This window comes from Saccoglossus kowalevskii, chromosome 5 (assembly GCF_978046115.1).
Source record: "Saccoglossus kowalevskii chromosome 5, keSacKowa6.1, whole genome shotgun sequence".
In the NCBI taxonomy this organism is placed as follows: Eukaryota; Metazoa; Hemichordata; class Enteropneusta; family Harrimaniidae; genus Saccoglossus; species Saccoglossus kowalevskii.
The window spans coordinates 36,800,961-36,807,525 of NC_140645.1; the positions used below are offsets into that span (position 1 = coordinate 36,800,961).

The 6,565-nt window shown below is 37.2% G+C and overlaps 1 pseudogene; it reads left to right on the forward strand.

Annotated features, from left to right (window-relative positions):
- Positions 1–166: 166 nt before the first annotated feature.
- On the forward strand, positions 167–5,734 carry LOC102807620 (uncharacterized; annotated as a pseudogene).
- Positions 5,735–6,565: the final 831 nt, after the last annotated feature.

Sequence of the window (6,565 nt, forward strand, 5' to 3'; positions counted from 1 at the left end):
AACCAGTTGAAAAAGTGCATATCAGATTGCAATGGGTTTGTCGGGTTGGAATAGAGCTGGCAAGTTGGAATGAGCTGCCTTGTTGGACTGGGCTTACGGGCTAGGATTCGTTGTCAAGTTGGAATGTGCTGCCAGGTTGGAATTGGCATGCCTGGTTGGAATGGGCATGCCTGGTTGGAATAGGTCTATCGGGTTGGAATGTAGAATGGGTCTGACAAATTGTAATAAACTTGCTGGTTGGAATGGACCAGTCAGGTTTGATTGGAGCTGCCACGGCGGAATTGGCTGCGAGGTTGAAATAGGCTGTGAGGTTGGAATCGCCCCGACAGGTTTGAATGGGCCGTCATACTGGAATTTGTTACCAGGTAAGAAAGGACTGTAACGTTGGAATGGGATGTTAGCTTGGAATAGGCCTACCACGTCGGAATGGGATTACCAAGTTTGAATTAGCTCACTGACAACCCGTCCTTGAACACATCTGTTTTTAATCTGTGCTGATCTGTTGTGACGTAGAAATGGGCGGTAAACAGTGGACGAGAGTTGATCTTTATTTTATGCATTTTAGTTTGTTCCGTGTGCAAAATACAACTTTTATCTTTTGTAAAAAAAGATGTGATTCTTCAAAATTCATTATTTATTCGCAAAACAATGAGAAAGTCCGGACTGCGCCAGTCTTGCAATTTAAACTTGTATGTAAATCACGTAATCCTTCAATTGATCGATTATCGATCGTGTCAAATACACTACTTGTATTGAAGCATTTTGCTGTTTTTGATAATGTTCATTGAGCTTTATGAACACTAACTGTTATTGTGTTTATTTCCAACCAACCAACCAACCAACCAACCAACCAACCATGTATGAATGTTATTTAAGGTAGATTGATTTAGTCTAGTGTCATTTGCGGCAAATTAAATGGCAGTATCGTCAAGGCATGATCTAATAATACAGATACGGTTGTATTGACTTATTGACACACGGATCAACAATGAACATTACGCGATTTAGCACAACCCGAAAGTAAATTAGGAAACTGGTTGACGTCAGATAGGGCTTTAACATGAAATATGTGTTATGTAATACGTATTGGGCCTATGTTTACACCTCAATTCTTCATGTATAATAATATTGAAAATAGATATCTCGTTGCCATAGTAATACTAGCGTGAATGATACTCGTTCACTATTGTTTGTATATTTGAGATCTGTAGTATGTCTGTACATACCCAATAGCCCTGTTAGTAGACATGTAAACTATACTTTAGACCATAGAACCACAGTCTCTCTATCCATGAATTCTGAAGAAGATTACAGGGGAAGCGTCGGAAAAACAGTATTATTGATAAAAAAAATATTTCAAACATACTTGAAAAAGAAAGACAACAAATACAAATACACCAACACCACCGACAAAAAAATGTAGCTCAACTCGAGGTGAAGACAAATTCGTCTTCTCTCATAGTTTCTAATTGTGTTTTGTTTTCACTCAGCGTCAGTGAAGTGATGTCATTGTTGGTCCCTTATAGTTGAATTCACAAGTTTACACGTATTGACACACTGTTACCACACTGCAATTGTCATGCATAGACCCGGGAGGTAATCATTGGACCGATTCGCGCTTACGTCCGGAATAGTTTGTCAACGCGTTAATGGAAATGACACGTCGTGGGAATGGGTTTCAGAACAATATAGGGTGTGTGTGATGCATTGTGGGAATGTTTGACTTTATAAAATAAGCCATCCTATCGAAGATCCAGTACAGTCTTGTATATACTTGAAGATGGAGTGGATATCAACACATGTATTAGTCTTATTGGGTATGTTATGTAGTGGAGTGCATATTACAAATGGACGACCCTAAGCAAAGGTGAGTCTCACAGAACAGGTTTTTGCCAACTCTAGTCTTCCATGATAATGCCAAATAATGGTGATAAAAGCATATGCGCCAACTTGTCAATTGTACTCGGAGACTTAATCGGAATTGAAGTACATTTATATGTACGGTAACTGAATAACCCGTACGCAACGTTTGGATCCTTTACATCATTCATAGTATTTGTACGGTTCCTGACTCTATTCATGTAACCAATGTCTCTCAGGGACGGTGATGTAACTCAAAAATGCATTCCGTGCAAAACAGTGCCATTGTATAATGTTCAGTGATAAACTTTAAAGGGCGGTAGTCGTCGCGCCACGCACGCGCGAGATATATGAGTCTCATATAAACAAAGATGGCGACTTTTTAGGTCATTGGGAGGTATTGAAGAAGTCACGGGCGGTAATTAGTGTAAGTCGCGCCCAGGGCAAACCTCATACTTGTGATTTCCATTAGAAGAGCGCATTGGATTATGGGAAAATCAATGTCTGTCAACAATGTTGCACATGCACAGCGCTACGACCACCGCCCTTTAAGAACATACTAGTAGACTTAATGGCCATCTTATGATTATCTATCGAAGCTCAACAATTAGTCAAAACAGGACTCTTTTCCTTATTTTCAAATACCATTTCCGTGTTCATAAGCGCTAGGATATACCCATACAACGAATAACTGATGTAATGAGTGGGATTGCGCCGGTGCAAATCTCAGTAGGTTTTTTTCCGTGAAAAATGAGCGAGGCATGCGCATAATTAGCACATCCGCTGAATGTTTGTCAAGCGTTCATTTAAAAGAAAACCTTCCCGACAGACAAATTAAAATACGCTGAACGTTCATTGTTTTAAATCTATTATTTATTTTTCTAAAACAGTGGTTACACATATTGATGCGGTATTACATAAATACAGTGCTATGACGAAAAACCATTCCTTTCCGGACTTCTCAAATCCGCATCCTATTTCGCATTGCGAATCGAGCGCATTTGATGTAAAGGCAGTATATCTTTAATGGTTATTTGAAAATTCCTCTGGGAATTATTATACAGTGAAACACATAAATTGTCTTTACAAAAAGTATACTCAATTTATCCGCCACCCTGATTTTATATTTATTTGTTTACTGTTTTTTTTTTTTTTTTCGTTGCAGGCTTATAGACATGGCTTAACTAGAAAAGGTAATATTCGTTTTCATTCAACGTCGACGTTAATATCGCCATTACTGTGATCGTCAGCCAGTAGAAATCATACTTTCAAATTGTTATCGTCGTTATTCTAAGAAAACATTTCGTTTTGTTTTCTCCAAGATGATATGTAATTACATGACTTGATTCATACAGTGCGCCCTCGTGGCTGTGTGGTTTGTTGTTGGTAGAGGGCGCAATATACACATTTGGAGAGAACGACTTTGTTAGCACATTTTTGTAATCAATTATCTTTGTATTCCGATAACAGCTGTGTTCGATGAAGACTGTGAACAGAGGTTTGGTGCGGGTTTCGCCCACACATGTGCCTCTATAGTCGTCTGTCTACCAAACAAATATATATGTGATGGTTACCAACAATGCCCGGATGGAAGTGAAGAAGTGAATTGTCGTAAGTTGTCAAAATTATCTCAGAAAATACAACATTATTTTAGCGACATTAATCTCAAACGATAATAAATATAACAAATAAATAAATATTTAAATACTATCCGAATCAGATTCACAAATCTATCAATTGTTTCAGATGAATAGAAAATGTTTAAAATGTTAATTTGCTATCACCGATATATAACGTTTATATCAAAACGTCAAAACATTTAATTTGTTTTCTTGTAGCAGTGAAACCAACAACGAAACCGACACTAATGTCTGACAACATAGGACCAACCGGTGAGTGAAAACATGCACGTCCATTCGTCACGTGACTGATGTCTTTTCGTATAATGATTTAGGCGTGTGCATTACACACGTAATTAACATTGATGTGTATTTTTAATGAATTAATCTTTTAATTAATTAAATTCAACAATTTATATGTTCTTTTGGTCTGCATTGTAGAAATAATGAGTTATTGTTTATTTCTCAGAGTTAGACGGAGGTGCCTTGGTATGACCCTAATGGATGTGGTGGATTGTATCGAGATGCTCCCTATCGGTGTGAACATAAATGTATTCGTAAAAATCAATTTTGTGATGGATTTATAGAATGTCCAAACGGTTTGGATGAAATAGACTGTGGTAAGTATATTGCTTTGTAGCGGGAGGGTCGTCACCTGTGCACGCGCGGGGACTGAGTCCCAAGAGCGACAATAACAACTAAAAACGCTATTGGCCATCAGACGCATGCGCAGATGACGAATTCCCCGCTTTATATGTATGAGAAGTTAGGTATTTTTGGCAGTATAAAAAAAGCTTATCGGCCTGATAAAATGATATATTGTAGATAATATTTGGTAATCGTTGTCATGAAATAACTTATCAATCATTGTCAACATATATTCATAGTAACGCGCCAAGACATCGTTAAGTAGTTTTGAGATTATGTTAACGACAATTGTATCAATATTTTAACTACTATTTTATTATCTAGAGCGCCCTCTTTTAAAACGCAACAATTAAATGTGCCGTTTCAAAGAACGTGTATATGAATAGAAATTTCCCCCATGTACATAGATATCGCTATGGCAAACTTTCTGATTTATATTTCCGCTAAAATTGGATTTGTCGTCATTTTTCTAGGGTATGGTGAGGTTGATCAGAATGGATGCAGAAAACCAGATCACATTGGTAAATCTGGTCCCTGTTGGGAAACACTAAAAGAACAGATATTGGAAGCCCAGAACTACTTTCGTTGTCTTCATGGTATCGATGCGCTGTTATGGGATACTCGTGCCGAGAAGTTTGCAGAAAGAGTATCCAAAGACAACGCCGCCAATGGTAGACTTGAGCATGCGCACAACAATGCATATGGCGAAAACGTTGCTATGAAGAGTGTAGTAAATAAAGAGGAAATAACAGGTAAGAATTAGGTCGCTGTTCTATCAACTTTCTAGTGACGTCATAAGCAAGATATTTTTTCGCAGTCTCTAAATAATTTTGTTTATTTTCAGGTTATGGTTTTGCTAAAATGTGGTACGATGAAATCCAGTTTTACGATTGGAATAATCCACACTTTGCATCAGAAACAGGTAAACAGTAATAATCATAAATTGCCATCATCCTGAATGATAATTTTCAAGTCACGTAAAATGTATTGGTTAAACTAATTTCGACTCAGTTATTATTACGAATTATTTTCTAAATTTTGAATCCCTTGAACATTTTATTTGATTTGACTTTGACTTCATTTAACGCTCGTTGATTGGGTGGTTGGATACAATGTACAAATTATTATAAAAATGAAGAAAATAAGTTTATTCTGTCGATAGCAACGTAAACTTTTTCCATATTTTTTATTCTATAGAATGAAAAATGATAATAGTGTAATTGTCTTTATTCAAATTACATCATTGTGGTTGTGTTAATAACCGTTTTAGGCGGTCACAATTATAAAAACACGATCTCCACTTTCCCAAAAATGGTGTTCTATATCACAACAAATATAATATTTATAATTCATTTTCTTTTTTCAGGACATTTTACGCAAGAAGTGTGGAAGTCATCGCGTCGTGTCGGATGTGGTTTCGCAGAAGCACGTGACGAACAGAACATTATTTACTATTTTATCTAACCTGTGAATATGACCCTAGAGGCAACCACTTCGACTATTTCTTTGATAATGTTGTTCCTTCGATCTGATATTGCTGAATTATTACCTTTTTATCCATTTAAAGTCTACTTAATTATTTTAAAGAATAAAACAAGAAATGTGAATGTTTTATTATCGATTTTCCCCACAAAGTAGTATTTATCCTTAAGTGATAGATAATGTCAACACATCGATTAGATCTAATGATATTAGAAACATGATCACTGATATACCAACACGCCCCTCAAAATGCAGGAAATAGCGTTTCAGTGTGTCTAGATTTCAAAATTTGTAAATTTTGCGCGAGGTTGATGAGTAGATCTCGCCCCCACATGTAAAAGTTCGTGCCGCCGCCTCTGACTGTCTTCACAATACTGTAAAATGACTAATTTTCACTGGGTTTAAATTTCACTGATTTACCATTTCAGGCATATTCAGTGGGTTTTAAATTCACGGTTTCGTCATTGAGATAATGTGTTCTATGCTAAATTTTACATATTCACTGTGTTTTAATTTAGCGCATTTTTTCCAGTCAGCGAAATAAGCTAAATTAAAACCCAGTGAATAATTACCCCCTTTACAGTACCAAGGAACCTGGTATTTGGGTCAGTGTTATTTATTCGTACAGGATAACACGAACTAGCATAGCGGAGTGACGTCATTCAGATCACTATTTGTATCGGCGTGTATGGAAGCTATATGATGTGGATAGGACCAGGCACTGTCGAGTTCGAGTGAGAACCAGTTATAACATGATTCCAACCACTGTAAAGTCCCAGTCAATCTTACTGGATGGACAAATATATTTGTTCCAATCCTCGGGCGCGGACATCCGGGCATTTTCACCGTCTGGCAACCCGCGGCGGTGAAAACAAAGGCCCAAAACTCGCAGAAAACGGTACTTTGGGATGGCTCCTCTGAACAGTGTAACAAGATTAGCCCTACGTGTGTAACAT